Here is an 18,814-nt window from a genome sequence, read left to right as displayed (position 1 = left end):
ACGCCGAAACAATAGACTTGGTCGCAGGTGAGAGCAATCCCGCAGGCCTCCTAGATGACGGGCGCGCGACGTTGCCACATCGGTCACTCCGGCCTGTTTAAAGACGGCCGTGTCTCATCCATGCTAACGAATGAAGGGTACTTGAAATCAATTGTTGCCTCCGACGTGATTGAGAATTTAGGGTAATCATAATGTTAAAAACGTTTAAAAGAGACATGGTTTAAAACAATAATTAATCCTTTGAATCAAAAATTATTTCGATTTCAAGTTGAAATCCCTCGTTTTTATTGATTTGTTAAATTTATTCTCATGTGAGAAATCAGAAGCTGGTTCAATTTAACTTTGAATAAAGTTATACAAATTATTATTGCTAGCGGAGGAAATTAACCATAAAAAGTGGTTTGCTTACTCACATATTATATTTTTAAATAAAGCGAGGTGGAAATTGCCATTACCTCGCAAAACAAAAAGTTGTAATACCTACTACGACATTGAAGTGCAGTAGTCCATACGTCCTTCCCCAACCTGATTATTTCATATTAGAACAAGTAGAGTTGCTTCCGCATGGATATTGGATTTCCCCCAGTCACCCACCGACATCATTGTAGGCTTGGGACACTGCTCAATATATGGTCTACCCACTATCTGAAATTTATCCCCTTCACTTTTTGAATACAGAGAAAACTGGAAAAAATTTGGAAGCATAAACTGCATGTGCGACCTGGGGAAGTTCCGCTGTGCTATAAGTTCTATTATTCATTACATTTTAATAAAGAGCATTAAATATGTAGGTAATTAAAGACAGTTCAAGGACCGGATAATAATAAAGGTGAATTTTTGAGAAAAATAGAAAAAAATAATGGTCACTCGGAGGGTAGAATCGGTAGATGGTAGGTTTCGACAATTTCTGCTGAACTTATTTGGAGCTTACAATTGCAAAAAATATGTCCTCTAGTCAAGGGGGAGGAGCTTTATGTGTTTTTGGAAATCTCATTTTTGCGAAAATTGGTCATCGTCTTGTTCTTGAACTCAGGTTTTCAGATCGTGGTCAATTCCTATGCATGATTTGCGCATTTATTGAACAGCCTGCCTACCACTCTCGCTACTTGCCACCAATTCGATGTTTGCCCCACCAAATCGCGTAGTTTCATCATTATTAACATTATCAATGCAAAATTAGCTCAAAAATTTATATGCATTTGTGTTTTCTAGGGCCGCTATCAGACTTCTTGTGGCCGAAGGTAGAGTTCGGCTGTGAGGCCCCCTCTCACGAAGAGAAATAGCGTTTGAAATTTCACTAATCCAAGGCCCCTGGCCCGGGGCAGTCCTCCTTGGTCTGCCCCATCTGCCCCTTCTACCACCCAGTGAGGGGCCCTGGTGATTTCTATGCTTAGGATCTCAACATTCCTAATCCTGAAAATATAGCAACACCTATGGAAATTTATGAGAGATCACTTCTCTAAATATATTAAGCTGAGCATCAGGATAAGAAGTGTTTTTTTTCAGTTTTATTTTGCCTTTAAGAATGGTCCTGGTCGGTGGCGTAACTTTGGGGAGGATTGATGGGGGATAGTTATCGTAAATGACCGTAAATAGTAACTTTAAGAAGTAATACATGTCGTTATATTATTTTAGGAAGATATTTTTAAAGAGAATTTTTATTCGTGTGAATATTTTTATTCCTTTTTATTTATTTCACGCTAAATTTATTACATATTTCTACGTTTTTTCCATGTCCTAATTGTCACATAATTCAATTAATAACTTACTTTATATAAATATTTTTTGTTTAATCGCTGAAATGGAAACTTGCGTGAGCGAGGAACATTAGAGCAGTAGAATGTCGATCCCAAGTTAATAACCCGTTCAATGTAAACCATTCGGGGCCGTCCATTGCCCTTCTTCACGCCCACCTGTCCCTCTGCGCGATCGTCCTCATCAGCATATCCTGCAGGGGCGGCCCGGGGCGATTGGGGACGGGGGCTCATGATGTGGCCCTCCTTTCAGGGGTATTAGGGATTTTTTCCCCGAAAATATTTATGATACCACATACCTGACATTAGATTTTGGTGCTATTGTGAATAAATGTTAATTCAAAAATATCACAATTTTGTAAGGAAAATACTATGAAATGTGAGAATTTCAGAGCTTATAAAAGAAAAAAATTACAATGGTTTTATCATCTATTAAGTGAATTTGTTCCTTGACACAGCACCGAAATCTAAAAATCCTTAAAAATAAGCTTTGTGAATGACCCTTTCAAAGAAGCATCATATTCTCTTTTACTATTCGACGCCTTTATTTTATTATTAACTTTTATATAATTTTATTACTCTGAGAATATTGTAAATAAAGCAACCAATGAAAACGTAGAATTTTATAATTGTAAAAAATATTTTGGCCCAAGTAATGTAATTTTTTATTACGACTTTCATATACGCTTCGCGATTTACGCGAGCGTTGTGGGGGTTCCCTAAGTTCGTGGCCCTCGGCGATCGCCGACCGGCCGACCTGCGGACAGACCGCCCTTGATATCATGATGCGGCGAACTAAGTTGTCCCATGCTCTTTCGGTTTTTAGAAGACTTTTTCTTCTCTGCAATTATCCTTATTTCTTACTCAGTCGATCCATTTTATCGTTCTCCAGTAGAACCTCATTTCGGATGCTTCCACTCTTGACTTCTCCCCTGCTGTCAACGTCCAAGCCTCGTTCCCATGCAGAAAAGAGCCCCTTATCGTTGGCTAAGTTCTAACAACACGTATCTTTAAAATAGCAACTTTCAGGAGAGCAAAAAAACGATTTCCAATTGTATGCTAAAATGAAAAACCAAAAATTCATGAAACTGAAAAATATGTATACATTTGCCAAAAAAGAGTGGTTTTTGTTTGAATTTTACTTTTTAATTTTATTACACTATGTTAAAGATACCTATGTCGAACCGGACAAATTTTGAGATGCGTTTGATTTTTAGAACTACGTTTTCCCCTAAGTGTCGTCTATTGAGTAAGTGAACCTTTTTCTTACATGTCTGCTTGTATTATCAAGTGGTAAATTCATCTTTTTTAAATGCTCTTTTCATCTTTTATACTGACCTACTTTCTTTTTTTTTCGTCCCTCGCTGTTCATTGCAAACTTAACACATTGAGGCGGTTTAGCCTTATGGGGTAATACAGTTCCAAATACTCACTAAATGGGTCACCATGTTTCTTATTCGTGCATACATCGAACGTCGAAAATGGGCAATGGCCAATTCTTCAAATATTTTCTGTATTACAAAATCTATGCCTTTGAACAACGTACAAAAAGTACTGATGTGTTTAGCAACACATCACCTCTAGATTTTTCTTACCCGAGATTCACTTGATTATATCCTCTGAAAGCGGGGAAGCATAGTAGGCTTAAATCGAAAAAAGCTGGACAAAACCTCAAAAATGTTTTTTTGAGAAAGGAAGTTGAAAAATGGCACGGTTGTAGGCAATACATTATTACATGTTTCGACTAAAACCATTTTTCATAAGTCATTTTTTCAAACAATAGGCATAGCGTCGAATTTGATCCAATTTCGTAATTAGAAACCTAGATTAATAGCCGAGTACTTAAACAATTATACGACATCCATTGAGTAATAAATTTAATTAGTAGAACAGAGAATGCATATAATGTATTTCTATTCATAAGTTTACGCACGTTAAGGTGTTGGCTTCTGATCCTAGGGGTCCGAATTCAAATACCGGTGAAGGCGGAGATTTTTCCAATATTTCCCGGTGCCTGCTAGAGTACTTAGATGAAGGCACTTGGAGCACAGCACTGCTTTCGTCGGACGGTGTTACAAGTAATAAAACAATTACCATGGATACTACCGTGATAATGTAATCTTACCTTTCCCTCTCTACTCTAGCTGCTCATGGGGGCTGATGTTTTAGCTTTCGTTTTTATTGCATTGACTTCATTACATTATTACATTTAATCTGCTTGAATCAAGGAAGTGCATCTGGTGGCTGGTTTCAAAATTTTTTTGTTGTAAATTATAAAATAAACATGAATTATTACTTAATAATGTGTAACAGCAAACAATATATCAATTCTGTGTTAAGGAAATGGATATGCCCCAAAATTGAGCATTGATCACCGTCTCTCATTTAGAAAATTACAATACACACAGCAAGGTCCTCATCTTAGGATATATTCCTCCTCAAGCCTTTTCAATGAATCGATATCATTAATACTCCTCTTCCGTGATGGCTTGTGATATGACATTCGTCCGAGACGTCAGCGAAAACCACAAATAAACCGCCGTGTACTCATCAGGGACGGTTATTGGTGGATGCGAAGTGCCCGCTGAGTTGCCATGCGACGCTGTCTCCGAGTCTCCTCGCCATTGCTGTCGTAGCCCATGTCATGGTGATGCTGTTTTGTGAGGTGATGTACTTTAATTAATTGGAATTAGTACGCTACATTATGACATTTTTACCCTTGAAAAACTAGTCCTTTTAATAGCCAAGCCTATAAGACTCAGGTCATTGAGGTAATTTACAATATACATTTACTTTCATTGGTGGAGTAAAGGTCCCACTAGTTCTCTTAAGATATTTTCATCTCTACGACAATTGTTTTGTAGTCACACGAAAATTTTCATGAAATAATTCGTAATTTATTTGGCGATAGATGCTCTCAAAGAAAAGGTTTAGTGATTTGAGAAGTGCAGATGGACAAAATGCTTCTGAAGGAGGGTAGAAGGAGATAAATGCATGATGCCTAAATGGCGCATTATTGATAGTTGGAATTTGAAGTATTTCATTGATTTTGCCCAGGTGAGGAAGAAATTTTATTTCAGAAACACGCGAAAAATATCTCTGCATTCTCTTTGGATTTTCACCGCGTGAGATCGAAGGTGAACTTTGGACCTGAAGACGCTGACTACAATGTCAGCGAAACTGTTGTCGCCAAAAGCAAACGTAGGTGGTGAAAACCCAAAGAGAATGCAGAGATTATCTGGTCAACGCTTCAAAAATCTTCGAAATATGCGAAAGAAACTCAACCTCGATGATTATGTGAATGCTTGAGACACCTTGCTTGAGATTCTAAAATTTGATTTACGTTGAAGAAGGAAAAATGAAATATTACTTCAAACATGTGAAAGGAAGGTTCTCTAAATTTAAAGGTTACATATCGATAAGAGCTTAGAAGGTATGGGCGTCAGAGAAGACTATTTGAAATTAGACTTTGATTGAATTTTTTTCCTCATCCGTCAGCCTTCCGATCACCTGCTGATTCCACGAGCACGAGACCGACTTAGCGCTGTCCCCTAGACCGTCGCGAGCTGCGCTCTTCAAGACTTTGGTCACCGATTTCCTCTCGGCTGGTAGACTCGGAATCCGTAGCAGGTCCGCTTTGGTGGCCACGGAGTCGGATGGAGGACCTGGGAAACATAAAAGGAAGATCAGTGGCGCTGCGTCCGTCAGACATTTTGGTTCTTTTGGATGGCAATTTTCACGAATATCACAAAATAGGAATAAATATGTTGTCACCCACAGCGCATTTAAATGGGTTTATAATAGTCACGGCGCTGACGGACAAACTGATCCGAGTTATATGAAGAAATAAGGAATTATTGGGGATATTAACGGAAATTTATATACTCGATTATCACTGATACTCGAAAATTTTCAATGCTATTCTTCGCAATCGAAAACAGAATACTGCAAAATATATGTTAAAAAAGTGGATTGCCTTGCACTCATAACCGCGCCGCGGACATTATTGAGAACCGAATGAAATGCGACAGAGGAGGCGTAGGAATTCAGGCCTCCTCTATGCTTTCTCCTTGGCATTTCCAATCGCCGGCGTGGTGCCCTATGCATTAGCCTGCTCTTAACGAAAGTCGCCAATGGGACCACGGCTTAACGTCCCATCCGACGGACCGAGTGTTGCGCTTGAAAATGTCCTCCATACAACTTTCGATCAGGGATCGGGAAAGCTCTGAAAATCTATCACAAAAACGGGACTTGAACGACACGATTGATGCAATGAAGCTTATCATTGAAGTGTTCGTATAAAGGAAGGACGGCACAGGTATACCAAAAATGATTTGTTCGTACTCCTAAATGAAGAGTTGAAAGAAAATTAAAAGCTTACCAAAAGTGGCTAAATTTAGCAGCAAGTGCCCATATTGGGGGCATGAAAACAGAGTGAGCAATATTTTTGTTGTCCATATTTCATAAGTTTTCAGAAAGACAGATCAAATCATATTTCAATGGCTCAAGTATTGACATACCTTGTTCTTTGCAGATAATCTAGAAATCTAATAAACTATTTTATTTAATAAATTTTTAATTGACTGTGCCTATATATTAGACGGATTAAATATGACAACCAGAAACAAGGAAAAAAAACGGATGCCACAAAAGTCACCAAGAAAACCATAAAAATTCAGGCGATACTTCAAAATAGGAAAAAATGAACGATGTACTGGGATCAAAAAGTTGTTTTGAATGTGGATTTCAAGTTTCTATTGGGGGTGTATTATTGATTCGGATGTAAGTTAAGCACATGGGACATTTTATTTGAGTTGCACCTTCAAATCTATGTATAATAATTGAATAAGGATTTAATCTGAAAAAAATTATCCAATATACCTTCTTTGAATAATGCTCCTCCGTAGTGTTTATGATTGGCAAGTGGATTCATAAACACTTTTAACGAAATGTGTATATTTGTAAAAGTACCTTGACGCAATAAAATTAACATAACGGATCACTCTGCAACTATTTGCCGTGAAGCAAAACCTTTATTAGTTGACTACGTAAACTACGAGCGTGTATGACGTCGCGAAATGAATGTCGGGTCTTTTTGTGTTGAGGGTGGCGCCCCGAGTCGCGCGCCGATATTTTGCCTCCCCCCCTAAATTTCATCCACAATCCTGAGGACTCTTTCTCACCCTGACCACTGGCTCCACCCAACGACGCACTTCCCGACCGCCTTCGTCATGCAGTCGAACTGAAAATCAGGCCAACAATTTTGACTCTACCTCGGGCTATATGTGCATGACAACCTCCCCCCATATACTTAGTGATTCCCCGCCCTCTCATGGCTGCAAGTAAGGAGCAATGCGTCACTTAAGATTTTCCCCTTCAGTCCTCATTCCTTCCCAGTAGTTTGAGTCTCACAGCGGTTTGGTTAGTGCTAAGATGTGGACGTTTGTTGCTGAAGAGTACTGGTGAGTATTATTCTCGTATATAACCAATTCCTCCATGCTATTTCTACTTATTTCATCTTAATTTTAGTGCAAGAATGCAGTGTTCTTAGGCAGTAGGATTTAGTCAAAATTAATGAAGTTCTTGTACCCGTATTCTGTTTAGACTTCTATCTTTCGTAACTGCTATAAAAATCTGGTTCCATCAGCAATGTCTCGTGACGAAATGTATTACCACGTACGTGTTACTGTATGGATGAATGGAATTTGGTTCACATATTCGCATATGTTTGGTTCAATTACAACTTTTCAGAAGTGTGCGTGAACTTGTACCAGATACAGAGTCATGAAACAAGACCTAATTGCCTAATGGCTCAAATTGGTGGACATAGCAGGCATTTCCGCTGTGACAATTCCTTCTTGTCATTCGGATAGGAGTATGGTGTCATCAGTACTATTTTTGTGCTGTAGCTTAAGAGCATTTTCTTATTATTTACAGTTTACGAGAGGTGGTGTGAATAATTCAATTAATCGATTGAATGAAGGTGCATGGCTAAAATCAAGCTTTCAACCACCCCAACGAAGGCTTCGGGTCAACCGTTGGAGTGTTGTCATCGGTCATGTTGCTAGCAGTATGCATGTGTCAAGGAAATAATGTGAAGCTTCCTTCTGTGTTAGTGAACTGCATGAGCGAGTGTTCATCCAGCTATACAGTGAAGTGAAAGTGTCAATGGTTCATCTAAAAATTTGTGGTCTGTTGTGTGATCAGTGTGAAGTGTTAGTGTATGTATGTATTTTGAAGAGTCGTTATTTTAAAGCTGAGCTCTACCGCCGATGGCCCTGGCAGCAAATGAATGGTAGGGATTCTTCTCCTCTTTCAGTTTGACTCAATATGAAAACTCTTTGCAGATAATCATGATGATGATGCATGATGAATCTAGTGTTTTTTGTGATATATTGCGAGATTAGCTCGTTGGGTATTAAATGCTATTTATACATTATAACAATTACGCTATTTATGTCCTGGAGTGCTAATAGTGCAGGATAATTTTAATATCTTGTAACCCGGAAACTAATTTTCACTGGCTCGACTTTTTGATTTGCGATGCGAAGCATAGTGAACTTACCAATGTTCTAATGCATAAGTTTTAAGGTTCAGCAGTCATGTGTAATGAGTTTAAATATTTTGATCAAAGTGCCAACAACATGCGGATATAATTGTCAAGGAAGTATGTATTTAGTAAAATTTTAGAGTAAAAAGTGACACTCTGAAGAACAACAGACTCGCCAATTGGGAGTGTTGGGTTAGAGAGAGAACGTTTTTGGTTGGGGGAAGTGGATTAACTTATTTCCGCCTTCCCAATTCTCTGTCGATACATGAATGTGCCACCCTACGTGAAGCAGTGACCGCGGCGGACGGGACTCCATTTGACCGTTTATTTCTCCTATGTCATCCACTCTGGTGAAATCCTGGCTGGATAATTTTCGAGTCGTTTTCCTGTGTCTCTCCTGAATGACATGACTTAAAAGGACGTGCCTCTACCTCTCGACCGAATACATCTTCTTAATTATGTTTATATTCGTGGCCATATATCTTTCTTGGCACATAACTTGCTAAAATATAAAGCTTATTTTTTGCATTTTTGAGGGTAAATATCTTCAACCGATCTTTAAAATGCTGTTTAAATTTTAGACGCTCAGGTGGTAAATCAAGATTTCTGCATATTTAGCGATTAATTTTTTTATTCAAGATAATCCCTTCCCCGTACTTTTTCTTCGTCACGTAGTCCACGGAAAAATATAATCTGTTTGGTAGCTGGAGTAAAACCCGAGCCCTTTGCTGTGTATTTCTCCTAATCATCGTTATTTATGTGTGAATATTCAAGTATATTGACAAAATATTTAGTCAGATTTAATCATGCTTAAGGGTTGCGAGGAGAACGAATGGTGTTCCTTCAACTTTTGATAAGGAATCCTCACTGGCCAAGTCTGAATTACACATCCAGAAATATTCACAGTTAGACATGATGAAACATACTGTTGCAGAAACGTGTTGATTTAAATCCATGAAATAGTTCAGTTAGTAGTTAGCAATTGACAATCACTCAAGTAGAGGCGACCAAGGTATGAACTTAGCGAGTGCTGAAGCTGAAATTTATAGAATTATTTCTAGACTGCTTTTTCTTGCGGCACGCAACTAACGCACACTATTACACTTAATTGCTGTGATCTCAGACCGTCTCATAGGCATACCGCTTATTAGCTCATAAAGTGCGCCATTAACTGTTACTGACAATGGTTATATTCGGAAGAAAGGTTAATTGCAACTTGCTATCATTTTTGACATGTTTAAACCTACTGAAGATGCCATTTTCTTTAATTGAATGAATTATAAAATAAATTTAATAGACTATTATGAATTTATATAATGCAAAGTTATTAATTCATATGATTGAATTATAACGATATTGCTTATCTCGAGTAAGATTCGACGATGAAAACAAAAAATTGTGGATGTCTTCACGAAAAGAAAATCAATCCTAGCAGTCCGTTCATATATTTTTCATCGAGGTTGCTGGTTTCGCGGGTGAATAATATCTTTCCGATGGTTAATTAGGCTACAGTGTCTGTTGGAGAACTTGCCAGTATTTTCCGTAAGCGACGAATACGACCCTTGAATTGAAATTAATAATGCTCAATGTTATTTTCCTTCAATTTTAAGGTTTTCAAATGTCAGTAAATATGATAAATGTATGACCATGAAGTGAATTGTTAAGGGGAGAATTTCTATGCACTAATGAAAACACAATTGTACTAATCGCATAATGGTAATGTCATTATCGCTCATGAAGTACAATATATCTATTCAATGGCTATCTTCGCTATTCATTCGTTTGCAATTATTTTACGTGATTAGCTACTTGAGTGACATGTTTATGCCTGAGTGCAAAATTACAACCTTTGTTCACTTAGACATTAAAAATTCATGTTCTCACTTACCTCAGTCAATACCGCTGTTTTTTCTTATTTGTAGTTCTGTAGATAGCTCATAGATACTGCTCTCCAGTATCATTCCCCGGAATGAGACTGTGACTTCAACGACCGAAGGACCGGCTGAAAAAGACTAAAAAAAATAATTTATAAATTTAAAACTTGCAAAAATGTGATTCTATCAAAACGACGGTTTGTGAAGGACTGGGGTGTGTTGTGTTATCTTCGTGAGCAGGGGGGAAGGGGAGGTGCTTAATTGGAGACGACAGTTGAATGCAGACCGTTAGTATTGCAATGTATTGTTTTTCGTAAATCGATGATGTGTTCTTCAAACGTACCTTCTGACCTTCGGAGACGACTAGAAAATTCTGGAACATTGATCACGTGTGTCATGACCGTTGGCTCTTAAAGATTTTTCGCGCTATTTTTGTGTAACATCGCCAACTTGAGATCAAATCCTATTGGTTAAGCGTAGCATTGGTTCTCCGCGGGAAATATTTTTTATTCATAATATATAGTATATCAACGTATTTAATAATGTATATTACTAGATAAAATTTCAAATCACCCAATATCAACGATCTTTAGCGTTTTATACATATTTCGTTGCCTTAAAAAGAAATCGTATAAAAATTATCGTGACGTCACAGGAATACGTCACAGGGCTGACTCAGTGTCAGAAGTACCCCTCCCTCAGTTCCTGGACTGCACTTCGCGGCGAGATCTCTTGGGGTTAAGAGGTGAGTACCTGAACTATTCTTTTGCCGATATTAGGCATTTTTGTATGATTTTTGAAGCAACTCTCTGATGTAGAGAATAATTCACGAACACTATTGATTCAACTTTATTAAGTAATCGTGATCATAGCAACAATTATTTTGAAGGAAACATTTTTTACGCCATCCGTCTTCCGTTCCAACTTTTAATACCATGTGAGGAATGTGCCTCTAGGTTAACATTAATGTCAGAGTAGTTTGTTTAAGGAACGCTGGTGATAGGAAAATATACCCTTCGATGACAATCGTCCTGGTTTTCCTCTCAACCCTGTTAATTTATTATGGTAATAATTTTTTTTATGAAAAGTATTTCGGCAATGGAAGATATGCCCCACTTGATATGCCAAAGCGATTTTATGTGACGAATTCCCGATTGCCATAATTGTGTGATCCCCTTTTGCGTGACTATGTATTCGTTTACGAGTGTTATATGTGTAACTTTTGAAAATTGGATTTCGCTATGGAGTGCGAGTATTTGAAATGAGTTACCTGCGAGTAGTTTTAGCTTTGCATTGATCTTGTGTCTAATAACATCGAAGATAACGGTTCGAATACAGAAGTAATGATTCTAACGGCAATACTGTGGATTACTTTCAGTACTTTAGTATTTTATCGCTGTGACTGTAATTTTAAGGTATTAACAGTAGGCGAGGATACGTGAGACAGTTTCGTTATTGATTATGAGAGAACTTGAAATTGCATAGTGTACCTATTCATGTTTGCTTTAAAGATTTTTTCTTATCGGTACCTTAATGGCGAGTTATTCCACATATTAATGGTTTCATAGAGGCTTTTATAGTCCTTAGTATTTAAACTTCGTAAGTTACTACAGAGTGCTCTCATTAAGATATTTGGTGACACTTCGAAACCTCTATGAAATAATAAGGCCTCGGTGGCGGTGGGGTAACGTTCTCGCCTGTCAAACAAGAGGTCGCGGGTTCGAGTCCCGCCTGGGTAGGTTTCCCCGGTCCAGGGCATGGTCGTTTGTGTACGTTTACTTGTTACGTTTGTTGAACACCCCGGTGTAAAATGGGCAGTAAGAGCTGTATCCGGTGGTTTGAGAATAAAATAAAATAAGACCTAACATTTTGACGGGGATGTAAAGTAAGAGAACATTGGCGATCATAATTGGATTTACAGCACTTCATTTGGCATTTTCTTTTTTACACTCAGCTCTGAGGTCGTTAGTATCATAATTTGTTGTAATCTCTAATCTCACCATCACCTTGAGTTATGTGTTATGTTAGCTGTATAATTTTAGGGCGTAATTATATTGCCAACCTTAAATGCGAAATTTTTCTTTTCAGGTGAACGAGTAAAATGGGGATAGCGAATCAATTCCGTGAAACGGGTGGGGTCAAATGGGGGAACGCGATGAGGTTTCGAGGAAGAAGAAGCATTCGGGGAAATGGTGAGTTAATATAATTCACTTTATTATTTAATATGTCTTTGAATATTCCCATATTTAGATCTTTTTTATCTTTGTCTCTCTTCATTGCTAGAGGCAAACGAAATACTGTGAGTTACGGAAATTATAACGTATTATGTGACAATTCTTATCATTGTATCTAATAATATACTATTTTTTGATGCTCCGAAAACCCTGATTTTACGTTTTTGACCCTTGGTGACTATTATGCCCTCGAAGGCCGCTAGGAGGAATGAAAAATGTTATTAGTTTACGTATCTCACGTAAATTTTGAGAGATAGCACTTAATATTTAATGATGCCACGTTGAGAGAGATGGAATATCTTAAATACTCATTTAAATAATTCTTAATATGCGATATCCGAGGTATTACTTTTCGTCTCCCACCGTACACTTGTCCATCTAGTATTGCCTTCTTCAGGTAATCATAATAAGTTCTCCAGGATACATTCGTTTATCGTGGTCTGCGTTCTGCTTGCTCGGATATCCATTTAATTTTCTTATAGTCGAATAGCTATCAGTTTCTGCACCAATGTCATTGCCCAGGACCATGGTAAAGAATGCTCAAATATCAAGTTGTGATGAGTTGTCTCCTTACTTTATGCTCTAATTTCCTGCTCATATAAGTGAGGTGATGCTTTATTTTTCTGAGAAGTTCTCTTCGCCTGGGCTAGCCTACTGATTATTTCTTTCATGCTTCTTCCGCCGCCGGTTTTTCTACTTCCCAAATATTAAATTAGTCGACTTCTTCCAACGCTTGTTTCCCTAAGTTTATGCTTTTCTTGGCTTCCTGTCGCTTGCTACATTCTATTCTTGTATAGTGATTTTCAGATTGCTTAGGTCATTGTCCTACCCATCTTCACTTTAATGTTTTAAAATTTTGCAATGCTCTGCTTAAGTTTCCTCGTGGATATTCATGCCATGGAGATTCCGGGATTTTCTTTGATTTAATCGGTCCTATTTTAGTTCTGAGCTGATGAAATTACAGGAGAAATAATTCGACGCCTTGACGCAATCCGTATCTAATTCTTGATTTTCCATATATGTGTACACATTTTATCACGCCTACGTGTTTAGGAAAATAAATTGTGGATGATTCACCTGTCATTGATAAGTACACCTACTTATTTCAGAATAGGAAGCATTGAATTCAAACCCACGCTAGTTATGCGTCATATTATAACTCGATATCTATTTAAATTGCTTTTGTACTTGATCGTCCTCCATCTCATATAGATATTCAAACCATCTCTTCACATTGTATCAATTATCGGTCACGAGTTCTCCGTTGTGTCACTATCGGTATACATTTTACGCTTTTTATTTGAAGTTTTTCAAGTTCCTTCCCCAAACGGGCCTCTACTTTTCCACGTACACGATGTTTTTATATTCCTAGACCACGTTTCACTGGCCCGTCTGGCTTTATGACAAATGCCGTTCCCTATTTCAATTATTATTGTACTTTAGTGTGCCTTTAATGAGATTAAAGACTTTCTGCGTGATCCAACCTTATGATTTCCTTCTATCAAGAACTTCTTCAGTTGTTTTCGTTTGCTCACTGATCAAGATTTTCTGACTCTCTTCCTCTCTGACTCTCTTTCTCGGTCAGATATGATGCTAGATTATTCTGCACTGCTTACCGAAATTACACTTTCCTAAATCATTCTACTTGGAAAATGCTTTCCACCGCTTCGTTTTTTAAATTTTGGGTAACATGACTTCGCTATTTAGTTATGACCTCTGTGGTTACATACCCTAGGGTAGCTCATGTCGTCGTTTTCCTAGTTTCTGAATCTGTTGTTGGTAGAATTCGATCAATTTAGAATCCTCTCATGTATGTTGGTGTTTCCCTCGTGCAGATTTTACGGCTGTTACAATTTAATGTTGATTTAGCAACGACTAGATTTTGATCTGTGTTAGTCTTTCATTTTGGTTACAATATTCTTGCTTTCGGGAAATTCTCCAGGCATGACCTTTGCCGATGATGTATTCACTTTCTGGGAGAATATTTACATTTTATTCATCTCTTCCTTGCTCTATTACTTCTTTTTTTTCTTGACCTATTCCGCTTCTGCATTTTTTATAAAATCTTTTGTATGCTTACAAACCTTCTGAGCTGCAGTAATTATGGGTTTTGGTTTATATCTCAGCCATTACCAACCTATCATTAAATTGTAAGTGGTCTTCTAATCTGCGCTCTTTCTTATCACTATCCCCACTTCATTGTTACCTTTGAGCGATCCTGAGTGTATTTTTCCGTAGCATCCATTCCATAAGTTTCCCACTTCATGCCATTTCCTTTCGCTTATTCTTAATACGTCGAGGATCATTCTTCATATCTCCACCCACAAAGCGATAAAACGTTACATCTTTTAGAAAATTTATCGCACTTGATGGATGTACTCGCTCTTGTAGTCCCCGCATCGAATTTCGAATTGGTGACTATCTTTCTTTAACTTAATTATATTTTACTCCAGATGTTGTGTGAATCATGTTTGTAATGAATACACTGGATGTTAATTATTGGGATAACTGTGGTAGCTACCCCTGCCCTTCCACATTGCATTAATAATGCCAGAAAATTGATATTACGACGCCCGCAATGAAAAATGTGTGGCTCCTTTGATAATTTCAGCTTGCGCCTTTTCACATATGAAAAAGAGCTGCTATTTCCTCCCTCTTGTGAAGGAAGGGATATCAGGTGTTGACTCATATTGCGAGTAATTTTAAATAGCATAATATTCGACTGAAACACGGCAAAGAAATCACAAGCTGCAACAAATATCAATAGTCAGCCGTGTGCTTTGTTTTCAAGAATAATTTTTCAGTTTTTCACGATTTTTCCCTTTTTTCCTAACAACCGTAATTGTGCTAACACTGCTACATCTGATGATGACACACTAATGCGGTGTAACTACGTTAAGGTATATATAATTATTCTACCTAATTTCAAGGTTAAAGTAGTATATTACGGATTGATTTTAGCAAATGCGAGGATATTAGGAGAAAGTTTCAGAGCTCCATCGTTAGGAGCAACTGACTAACTTTTAAAAAAATTAAAAAAAGCCTTATGTAATAAGTCACATAAGGGTGTATGCCGTGTGTCGTACTGGAGATTTCCCCGACGTTTCGCGACCGACTGCTGGTCACTACTTCAAGGTAATAATGCTGGAATTGGTTTTTCCTGCATTTTTTATATTTCTGGTGGGAGGGAGGTATGAGGAGTTGTGGTAGGAGTATGGTTGTCCTTGTATTTCTTTATTTCTATGGGTTCGCGGATGAGTCGGGCTTTAAAATGTTTTATCCTCGCGATGACTCTTGATTTTTCGAAGTCGATCGCAAGTACGGTGGCTTCGTGCTCCGCTACGGCTGACTTTGAAGAGTAACCCAGTCGAATGGCCCGCTTGTGCTCTTCTCTACGAGTTTTGACCGTTCGTCCCATTTCCCCGATGTACTTCTTCTCGCACGATCGACAAGGGATTTCGTATACTCATTCAATTTGAAGCGGCGTCTTATCGTTGGCATTTCCCAGAAGGTGTCGTACTTGAGCGTGTGGTTTAAAAATGGCTTTAATGTCAAATTTCCGGAGGATGTTACCGACCTTATCCGTCGTTCCCTTCACGTATGGGAGGAAGGCTTTCTTTTGGCTAATGATGTCTTCTGTCTTGGGAATTGTTCCTATTGTCCTTGTTGATCACATTTGTTAAATTGCGGGAAATAGCTCCATTGTCGTAACCATTAAGACGTAAGATGGATTTCAGCTTAATAATTTCTGAAGATAGATTCTTCGGGTCACTCAGCCGGATCGAACGTTCAATTAGAGAGGTCATTACAGCGTTTAATTGAGCAGGGTGGCGATGAGAACTGGCATGGAGATATCGTTTGTTGACGTCGGTTTTCTATACACGGCGTAGCCTAGGCTTCCGTTGTCATTCTTCTTCACCAAGACGTCGAGAAAAGGCACTTTTCCCGATTCTTCTATCTCCATAGTGAAAGAGAAAGTGATGTAGCTCTGAACCATGTTTTTTAAAAGGGTGAGTGGGAACTACATTTTTGTTGTTAGGATTTTTGTTTATGAAGATTTTGTTTTTTGGAATCGGTTATTTCGAAAAGAGATGCTCTCGTGGAAACTTAATGTAAATACCTCGGAGGAGTGAAAAATGGCCTTTGCGTGAGATTAACAAATAAAAATGATGGAATATTTGTAGATAAAATCAAATAATTTAGGGAATAGATGATCAATTTTAAAATGTGAGACTGTTTAACTGTTGCTGCATTTATCTTTTTTAGGATGAAGTTATCAAAACGTATTCATGATGCTAATTTCCCTTGTTAGTTTTATGGAATTTGATGTCTGATGTATTTCGCTATTTCTGCTTGTCCGGATGTTGCTCGTGCTGTTAGTTATTTTCCCAATATAATTCACCTGATTATTTAGGGTGAAAGTTTACATATACCAATTTATATTTACTTGGTTCTCAGAGGTTAGTGAGGTTAGCACACTTACTGGAAGGAAAGCATTGGTAGTTTCAATCACGTAACTTCCAAAAGTTTTTCGTGACAAACTGCTCTTGATTACTATGATTATAGACGGAATTACAATATTTTCTCATACTCTAGGGTAATTAAAATAAAGACTGTGATTAATTTTTCATCACTGAGCACGATTTTTTTTTTAATTTGACGACATCTTTGCTGCCAGCAGAGGGTGCCTCTTTAAGAATGACTTTACTCAGTCATCGCAAAATTGAACATTGTTATAAAAACATTGCACAGTCTTTCCTTGCCAGGTGAGGTTTAATTTAAACGGCCAATCTCAAATCAATTTCATCAAGCTGAGAATCGTAATCGCAAATTTGTCGATATGACATGTAAAAGCTAATTCTCCTTCCTACGGAAAAACTTTAGGGTGACTAGGGGAACTTGAAAATGCAATCTTCAACTGTATTTAATAGTGCTTCGGGGTATTTTGAAATAATCGGCAGCATACCTTTGTGTCATTTCACCAAATATGATGGTTTCTAAACACTTTTGAAGGTGTTTTCTACTGTAGTCAGCATATTTTCGGCTCCCAGGAAGACGTTTGTAGATGAAGGGCATCCTAACAAAGCTAAAAACCAACACATGCTATAGAAATTTCCCCATTACACATTTTGCAAGCTATAAATAGAAACCTACGACCTAAAGGGAATGGGCTCGTTAAAGTACGACCCAACGATCGGTACTACCCCTAGCGGGACTGTCAGGAATAATATATATTTTTTAGTGTACGGCCAGGTTCACTTGCTTAAGGATGGTATATGTGTTGTTACTCTGGTAGTAATAGAAATAGAATAGAAATGCTTCGAATTTCTGCCAGATGTGGTTTATCCAAAAACATCTAGTATTTTATTGTCTCAAATGCTTTTTTATAACTACTTATACATACAGCAGCAATTTATTTATTACATTTGATGGACTGGAAAATCGGGGTGATAGAGATTTTCAAGCGTCCTGTGTACTTTTACCTATCCTAATACGAGGTTCGTTCTATAAGTCCTTAGAATTTTCGAAAAATTGCTCTCTTAGTTTCCAAAATTAGTGTTAGTCAGAAATTAGCACTTGTGGCTCGTGAGCACTTGATGTTTGAGCTGTATCCATCTCATAGTTTCTTTTTTGTTACCGATTGTAGAGAACAACTATTGCTTACAAAAAATTATAGAGCTGAAAGTAGACTAAAATCAAACATATATAATAATTGAACCATTACAATTTGTTTTTATACCTTTTTCTAAAGACTTATTGAACGACCCTCGTCCTACTGACTGTCACAGAACTACTTCCTTTTCCGGAAAATTACCAGTATTCTTTTTACAAGTGTTTCAAGTACGTTAGAATAAATTTAGAGCAAAGAAATCGGACGGTAATTGTGAATACCACGTAGTTCGATTTTTTTGTGAACGGAAACAATTATTTCTTGCTTTAAGAATGCAGGGCACCTTACATTTGGTAAGCTTTGATTGAAGAAATGAAAGATTACATCTGCAATGTCTCATATGATAATTTTGTCATACCAGCATTATTTGATCTGGGCGGGCAGCTTTTGTAAAGATTAGCTATTGGTCATTTTTAATATATCAGGCGTGTGACTGGTTCCAAAAAGGAGTTCAGGCTTAGATGATTTTTACTATTTGATGAATATTTTTACGTGCTCTTTTCTCAAGCCGTTATTGTTCGGGTTATGACGTATTTTTGAAAACGATTTTTTACGCGTAACTTTGCTCATCGAGGAGTCAGTGATCCAGGGCTTTGATTTTACGGCACATTCATTCCTGACAATACTTAACACTCATTTACACATGTTAACAGTATATTTGAAAATGTAGTAAAAGTTTAGGAAATTTCATGTTCTTAATTCAATTCTTCCCAAGAATGCAGTCGAACATT

At 37.6% G+C, this 18,814-nt stretch overlaps 1 long non-coding RNA gene across 1 annotated transcript; it reads right to left on the bottom strand.

Annotated features, from left to right (window-relative positions):
• Positions 1–3,977: 3,977 nt before the first annotated feature.
• Positions 3,978–10,309, bottom strand: LOC124174145. Its single transcript, XR_006868881.1, has 3 exons — positions 10,193–10,309; positions 5,265–5,419; positions 3,978–4,407 (listed from the first exon to the last, which is right to left on the bottom strand). It is a non-coding gene; the product is annotated as an uncharacterized LOC124174145 (long non-coding RNA).
• Between the last annotated feature and the right edge of the window lie 8,505 nt (positions 10,310–18,814).

This window comes from Ischnura elegans, chromosome 2 (assembly GCF_921293095.1).
Source record: "Ischnura elegans chromosome 2, ioIscEleg1.1, whole genome shotgun sequence".
Lineage (NCBI taxonomy): Eukaryota > Metazoa > Arthropoda > Insecta > Odonata > Coenagrionidae > Ischnura > Ischnura elegans.
This window is presented reverse-complemented; position numbering and strand designations above follow the sequence as displayed.